Source organism: Apaloderma vittatum, unplaced genomic scaffold, assembly GCF_000703405.1.
Source record: "Apaloderma vittatum isolate BGI_N311 unplaced genomic scaffold, ASM70340v1 scaffold14905, whole genome shotgun sequence".
In the NCBI taxonomy this organism is placed as follows: Eukaryota; Metazoa; Chordata; class Aves; order Trogoniformes; family Trogonidae; genus Apaloderma; species Apaloderma vittatum.
The window spans coordinates 22084-31012 of NW_009715570.1; positions in this window are offsets into that span (position 1 = coordinate 22084).

The following is an 8929-nucleotide window of genomic DNA, read 5'->3' on the forward strand; positions in this document are numbered from 1 at the left end:
TTGTGGAAAAAATAACACTTGAGGGACATTCAGTAGATGTAAGTCAATGATTAAGGATTAATTAGAGAGGTGTGGCATGATTAAGCATCTGTCTCCTACTTGCCCATCTAGTAAATACAGCTACAAACACACGCACTGAACATGCACGTATAGGAAGAGTGTCTCTTCTGCCCTCTTAGAATTAGGTCAGGCATCCGTATTTCTTTTTTGAAGGAATGATAATTAGAGTATTTAACAGTTGTTTGTCTCTGAGATTTCATACAACTTATTTTGAAGAAATTTCCCACATAACATAGAAGTTCCTATTATGAAAGCAAAGACAATTATATCCATATAATTTGTATAAGGAATGATTAATGTTTGCAGTTGGTAGATTTTTAAACCAAAACCAAACACTTACAATAAATGGTAACTAATTAATTATCATTGATTACTATCTACTGATCACTGACTGTTTCAGGTGCAGTCTGTGGCTGGATGTCTGGGAGGCAGAGGCACAACGTACCCTCTGCGGATGCAATCCAGGCCAGTGTAACCAGTAGTGAAGCGAGCACGAACATCAAACTCATTTCCCCAGGACTTCAGGGCACCATTTGGGGCAGGCTAAATATAAAATGAAAAAAGAAAAAAAAAAAAGGCCTGTACCTAACGCACTCAGTACAACTACACTGTTACATTTTAAAACAAGTGCAATTTATTTTTCTCTGCTCTTCCATTTTTAAAAGGTTTTTTTTATTAGTTACGTATAATTGTATTGCTGATGCTATTGAGGATTGGAGAGATGGAGTCTGGTGGGAGAAACTGCAGGATAAGTATTTTCATTAATTAAGAATTTCCAAAAATTATTTCAATCTAAACCATTTACCAGTGATGACTTTTGGCTTTAGTTCAATGTACCATTAGGGCATAGGGAGATAGCTGCCTATCATTGATATATTTTTAGAGTTGTTTTCAAGCCTCAAAAAAGATACTTCATTATTTTTAATTCAGTTCATGAGGAAAAAAAATAGCTGAACAAACATCAGAATTGCAAACTCTATTTAAATGAAGACTTGAGTTTTATAGGGCCGTTTGTAGACAGACTTGGGAACCATATTTCTCAACAGATTGTATTGGTTATCTCTCCTGAAAAAAGAGATGACATATCCCTTCCTTGCTGTTTTACGTTATATTGTTTAGGCAGCATGTTCCAGGGATCATCAAATCAGTTTTGTTCAATGCTAATTAAGAACCTGCATTTGCCATAAAAATACAATTTAAAGAGAGCACTTGACATATAGATCTGTATGAGAATTTGCTAAAGGAAATGCAGTATCAGGGAACAGAAATAGGGATAAACAGAAGCTGTTATGCAATTGATCCCCCTATCCATCCATCCATCCATCCATCCATCCATCCATCCCTCCATCCTTCCCTCCATCCCTCCCTCCCTCCCTCCCTCCCTGTGTGGTTGTCTAGCCAAAGAGGAGTTGCAGCATATATTGAAATATCTGTCATGTGCAAATCTAGCAAAACTGTTTCATTTCTTGGCAGAGTGACTGAGTTCCACAGAACACAGGAAAGATGACACAAGTCTGTGATCTCCTGAAAAATTGTGACTGCTGCCAAGGGGGATTTCGTATCTATTTGTAGACTAAGCTCAATACTTGGGCCAAATTTCCCAATTCTTCTATAAAACAGTTTGTCTTGTGCAATGCACATATGTAAAAAATGCAGAGCGTGCTGTGAATCCTTCTAAAGTTGTGTTTTGTATAAACAGCAGATATTCAGGAACTTCCAGACCTTGTTCAGGTGCTTACACCCCTAAAATATAGGACCGCTTCTGTGTGCACATAATTTTCCTCACGCTTGAGAATTTGCTCGTTTAAATTATGCTCAGAGATCCTCTCTTGTAATCAATAAACCAAACCATAGGACAGTAGAGTGCCCTGACAAACCGTATGGACTTCCCTCTGCTAGCAACAGTGAATCCCCCCGCAAAGCCCACTGGTCCTAATAGTGTTTTGCTTGGTTTGTGTCAGTGCAGATGAATTTATAACCACAGTTTGCAATGTCATTGCATTTTTAGCTATGAACACTTGCTTAGGACTATGTTATTCTTTCCAGCTTCTTCTGCCCTGGTTTGAGAGCCCCGAGATTAAAACTCTCTGGGTCTCCTGGCCCAGGGGTAATCACAGTGGGGAAGGGGGAGCTGTGCCCATGGGGAGGCGAGGATGGATCAGGTGACCCAAATGGACCAATCATAGCATTCCTTCCCATGGTGCTCAGTATATAAGGGCTCCTGCGACAGTTCCTCAGGCTTTTAGTGCCTCTTGGGCTGGAAGGACTGCCCTTGGTTCTTCATCATCTCTTCCAGTGCTGCTGGTGTTCCTACCTCCTGTTTTCAGCATGCAGAGGAGCACCGTTTGTTGGGACAGATCGTCTTGCCTCTGTGTGCCCGCATGGGAGCAGCACAGCTCCTTCTCTGGGTTTTTTGGACTGTCGTGAGGACTCTGGTCTCGGGTGCTCCTGTCTGCTGCTGAGTCCAGTCTGGGACCTTCCTGCTTAGGATGTTGTCATCCGGAGGGTGTGGGATCTGTATTAACGTATTCTCTTGTATCTTTGAATGTATTTTTGTACTTGTATAATATCTGTAGCTAATTTAACATCCTCATTGTTAGTATTATTTTTCTTTTTAATTCAATTGGTTCAAGTTTCTTTTCAACTTCAAAGTCTCTCACCCTGGTTCCCCTGTTAATCTCCTCTGAGAGGGTGCTGGAGGGATCATAGAGAGCATCGAAGTTTAGTGGCCAGTGCAGCCTTAAAATTTGACATTTTCTTTGCACTAACTGTAGTGTGTTAAGGCCTTTCTGAAAAGTCTTTGTAGCTTGAGCCAAGGGGGGTTGCAGTCTGTTGGCAGAGATGTACGTGTTGTCTTCTCAGAAAATTGAATATAAATGCAAGAATGTGGCATTGCAGCTGTGCAGAAGAAGCAAAGCATACAGGACAGCAAAGAGATGAGACACCAACACATAGACCTCTGAGGGCAGCAATGCTGTGGGAGATGAGAGGATGTGGGGGGAGATTCAGCAAGTGTGGTAAGTAGTGGGGGGAGAGCTAAGAAATTCTTTGAATGTAGTGACTGGAAGCTTGATTTTGTCATGAGATAAGTTAGCTGAGGGGCATGAAGAGGGGAGCGATTTGATCAGATGTTCAGATAGGAGACTTGGCAACTGCACTTAATTTGGTGTAAACATGGCACGGTGCTATGTGTTGTAGGAAGTCTGACGGGAAGATGCTGCGAGGGTCAAGGCAAGAGGGAAACAAGCGAGTAAGATTTGGCTCTGTACGTGGGAAAGCTGGACAGGCGGAGCCGCTGTGGGAGCGAAGGTACGGATTTGATATAACACATGTAGAAAGACACAGTTCTAAGAAAATAATCACAGATTTTGGCATGGAGTGAAAGAGAATCTGGTAGTTATGTTAGTAACTAGCAGGACTGAGCAGATGAGATCAGCCGTTCGGAGTTTTTCATGGTGAGATCAAATTGATGATAAGCCAGCCAAGATATTAGACAGGAAAAAAGTAAGTATGACTGTAGAGAACATGGTCATACTTATGACTGTAAGTCAACACAGCCAGATTTGGGTGGCATTCAGAGAAACACAGGAGATGATTGCAGTGAGAGCTGCTAACTATTTCAGTTTTACAGTGTTGATATTGACTGATAACGATTGAAATAGAGAGGAAGATAGGGACTGATGTATTTTTGTATCCACTCTTGTCACAGATACAACCCTTTCATATTCCTTTTTTACTTTAATCCCAAACCCTATGTGTAGCAAACACACAAATACTTGAGTGTAACAAGCCAAAACCAGAATGTGAATTCTCCAAGTCTAATGAGTGTACAGCCAGGTTGACATGTCTATACAAAAATATAATGTCTAAGAATTGTATTATGTTTAATTATGTGTATTTGAATTTTATTTCAAGGCCATGATTTCTTGTCCAATTTTAAATAAAATTCTTTGCTGCTTTCAAGACATGGACTGCAGACATGAATCATATGTCTACCTGAGTGGCTAGCAGGTTATAAACCTTGTAAGCAAAGCCTCACTCATATTAAGGGCTTCAGGACCCTTCTACAATAGAGCAGGAGATTATATATATATATGGTTAACTAGAAATACACCACTTGCCTAGGATCAAGTATGCTGCAAAGCTGGGAGATGTGAGGACAAGTCTGTAGAACTGTACGTACAGACTACCCAGCCTTTCTGAAAGGGCTTCTTAGGTGAGCTGGAATATCCTGCTAACAAGGGGACCTCATTCCTGGAACCTGACCTTGTGTGATGGTGCAGTGATACACTGAACACATGAGGACACTCCTTCTGTTCAAGGCTTTTGGCCTGGCTATGTATTGCATAGTACAGAAATTCTGTATCCTTAAGAGAAATTAATTAAATACAACTGTCCTAAGTATCTTAACCGCTATAAGTCTATTCCCTAAGACATGGAGACAGTGTCTGATGAATTTTTTTTTTTAGGTATCCTACAACTTACCTGCTCAAATGTTTTTGAAAATCCTGCTGCTGTGTATCCTCTGACACTTTTTCATCTATATGCGGGAAATATTTTAAATCTTTCAGATTTAAGTTTGACCTTTGGTGTGCACTAAATACTCCTCCATGTTGGGCAAGTTGAGGTTACAGATGAGATTATTCTTGTTGGCTGTAGTCTCAGTGGACTTTTTTCTTTACTTCTTTTCATCACCTTTGTTCTTCCCTTGCTGCATCCTGCCAACTGCTCTATTTGTACTCTGAAAAATGTTATTTTAGGGATTGGATTTTTTCTTAGGGGATTTACCCAGATTATGCAGTTCACGCTTTTATTACTGCAGACTGTGGAAATCTCCCCACCCGCGCATCCTGTTCTGATACCAATGCTTATGTCCTGAAGACGGCAGAGAAATTTATAAAGGTAAATACAGGTAGTTTTTGGTTTTGTAAAAAACAAATTGGAAGGCTGCAATTATGTCCTCGCTTTAATAAAATTACATGTATACTTCTACCATGTGTAGTATTTGGGCAGGTTTACCGCGTGGTCACCAGCTCTTTATTTTTCACCAGCTGTTCAAGACGACGATCATAACTCAACTTTCAAGCTTCCAGAATTCAACCCATTTTGCTAGTTAGTTTTTTTTCCAGAGTGAGAGAAACTCTATTTAGGTTACTCAGCTGTCTTGCTTCCTTGGCAGTTCATTATTACCCCAATAAACATCTCTCTAGTAGACCTAAAGAACAAGATAGAAAACTGCAGAAAAAAAGGAAGAATTACCCCAGTCTTTATGAGCCAGATGCATCCAGCTTTCCTCTAGTTCTTACAACTGCACCTTTGAATCTCCACACACTGCTCCCAGTGACCAAGGGAGTAGCTCTTGTAGAACCAGGGCAAGAATCTCCACTGAACTGTTCAGTAGCCCTGGGAAAGTACATGCCTTGTTCTGAGCATCTGCTAGGAGAATGTAGTGAATTATCTGTAATTTGAATGCCTGAAGGGAATCACTCCCAGGCTTGCTGATGCAAGGGAATATGTTTTATATCGGTGAACTTGCACAGGATTAGGACAGGCTCTTCCATCATGAAGGTACAAATAATCCTTTGCTCAGCTGTTCTCTCTCAGGCAAAAATGCAGAAAGGAAAACCTAGTTTCAATGTGTCATACCCAAACTGGGCATTTGTTCCAGCTCCAGTGCCTGCCTGTTGTGGTTCCTGTCTCTTACTATTTCCTTCCTAAGGCGCCGCTGGCAAAACCACAGTGCTGCAAATTCCGCAGTTTTTTCTGGCAATATGATGTGTTTGCAGCTACCTAGGTTGCTGATGACAGGAGAGGGATTACTTTATGCTATGCAGATGTGTTTTTTGAGATGTGCATTTACAAATTAGAATAGGCAGTCACCACAGGCATGTGACCAAGTAAAGACCCAGCATTAATGTCTGGCTTAAAAATCAGGTAGGGGGATGCTTCCAGAAACAACATTAAGACTATGAGCATAGGAAAAAGTGTTGGCTGTTTCTATCAAAAAGTGCCTGGATTTTGAGCCATGTCAATTTATTAATCAGTGGTGAGTTATCTGTTTCATTGCTAAATAACCATGCAGGCTCTGTGCTGTGATTTGATCCATTTGGTAATAGGCTGTATAGGAAAAAACAGTTCAACTGTCATGTGCATTGAAGATTGGTGTGCCCCAATTTTAACATGACAGGAACATTAAACTTCTTACCTACATTAGTAGGTGTGCCAATAGGCTGCAGCTGATATTTTAGTCTGACAAGTCAGAAAGGAAAGGCAGCACAGCACTGGACTGCAAATTCATTAATTTCCAAAGCCACAGCAGGAGACAGGGAGAGGGGAATTAACCATAGCAGATGGAGACATAAAGCTTGCTTAAGTCCCCTTCACCCCCAACAGGCTCTTTTTCTATTCCCCTCCTCCCTTGTATATCCTGCAACAAAGCCTATAACAATCACCATAAAAGGAAATTCCTGGGCTCATTGCTTAACTGGGCTGAAAGATGTAATACTCAACCTAAACCTAACAAGAGACTGGAACTGGGTTTCATTTTGGGGTTATTTTTCAGACAACGTGGGAAAAAAAATATGCCACAGTCTTGTTTACTATTCAGAGTGCAGTAGCAATCAAAAATGGAAGAAATATGTTCTAGTACAGAAGAGAGCAGCGCTGTTCTAAGACCATGCATGAAAATGGCATTTGTATTTACTGTGCTTGTACAATGCTTGAATTCAAATTCTGTTAAAATAACTTAGCGTACTGCAATGGCACACAGTGTGCATGCACATTGCTGCTGCACTAACAGAATTGGAATGCCTGATAATGAAACATGCCAATTTGCCTAAAATTAGTTATGAAGAAAACCAAAATAAACTTAGCTAAAGCAATAAATCAAGATGTTATGTCTTTAGGCAGAGAATATCATCATACTGATTCACCATCTGCTGAGGGGTGTCCTGGTTCACTCCCACAATTTGGAGATGCTGCAGTAATTGTGCTGCATTATCGGTGGTAGGTTTACACTGGATAACCATGTTATTTCAGAAAAGAGCTAAAATGTAGAGTGTTATGCACAACACTCATCATCATTCTTAATTTCTCATTTGGAACCACTGTAAAGAGAAATGTTAGCAGCTCCCCATAAGCTGAAAGGGTTGTCCATGGGTTTTCTCAGAATTGGCCATGCTACCAAGAATGAAACTGAAATCCTTTTTTCTTCTTTTACTGGTTGATGTTATCACCCCTCTGTCTTGGCCACTACGTACAAACTGGGAAAATTACTCAAGAAGATCACAGAGATCACATAAAAAACAAGTACTTCTACTGTTTGGTGTCACAGCATTTTACATCCTGTCTGCTCAGTTCACTGAGTGCAAGGCACCAGAGACTCAAGCTCAGCTCCTGTTAAAAGAATGTGAAATCAAAGTCTGGAAAGTCCAATAAAACCAAAGGTGTGTTAGTACCTCCTACTACACGGGTTTTCTCGTGCATCTCTGGAGGCAATGTTTTTTATTCCCCACCTGTCTTTCATGGTGTGATGTTACAAGATTATTTGAGACAAGACCAATAGCTTGCTGCCACAGAAACGAGGAGAATCATTCCCTTCACCGTCTCCCCAACATCCTCCCTTTCTGCTGCCTTTGTGCTCTTCTCTCTTAAAGGCTCGCCCTGATGCTCACAGGACAGACAGCACAGTGAGTTAACTCACCAGAAGAGCTGAAAACTTAATCCGAGGAAATTACAGTAGGGTTATCTGTGGAGTTTGGAGTTGCATCAGTTTACTTTTCAATCCAGTGCCTGATGGTGACGGTACAAAGCAGTGAGAGGAAAGGACTGCCCAGCCAGAAGTGGGGGGCTGGAGGAGCAGTGAAGGAACTGAGGAGAGCAGAACCAGGAGGAAAGAGCAGGGGAGGAGGGTGAAGGAATGAGACTTCCCTTTTCAAAGCAGAGAATTTTTAGTTGCAGCATGGAACTGCACCCTTACCTCTATTCAAAAACTATGCTCCATCCTGGAGCACTTCAGCTTCTTCAGAAGGATTATTTGTATGTGTTGATTATTTGTACACATATAGATGGATAAATACTAAACTGTAAGCACACAGATGACATCAGTCTGTGTGAATACAGAGAAAAGGACAAACCTTTAACTCAGACTAAGTAGTGAAGAGAAACGATACTAAGAAACTATGTAATAATTAGTCAGCACCATAATGTAAAATGCATAAATACTGTACAGCACTGCCAGAGGACAACGACATTGAACTTTGCAACAGGAGAGACTTCTTCAACAGGAGCAGTGAAGCTCCTTCCTGCGTGACAGACACTTGCTACGTCACCTGGGAACAAATGGCTCAAAGGGAGTTGTTTCCTCTCCAAAATATACTTTGCTTACAGATGGGAACAGAGCAGCCTGTTTTGCAGCCAGCGTTGCCCTTCTTGTCAATTGTCCAGTGTTTGGATAGTTAAAGACTTACTCAGACACTCAGTAACGTGCGAGCTGAAATTTTTTTCAGGCTTTCTAGTCAAACAAGCCTAAGTATTGCGGAGCTTCTTTGCGTTGTTTCAGAAACAGGAGAATCCAAAGTAATCATCATCCAATCGAAACTTTTTTTTTTTTTTTTTGGTGAAACGATCAATCGTGACAAGCGCATCTGTAAGGGACAGTGCCTGTGCTCGCCACAGGTCCCATCAGCCAAAGGCCGTTGCTGCCCCCTGCCGAGGAGCACCAGACGGGACACACACACCGGGCTGAGCGGCACAAGCCCGGCCCCGGTGGCTCCTTCGGGGAGAGGTTGCTGCGGAGGCGATGCCGAGCTCGGCTCCCCGCGGTCGCCCAGGCGGAAAACTCGCATCCACTATTTTTTCTCCAGCTCCT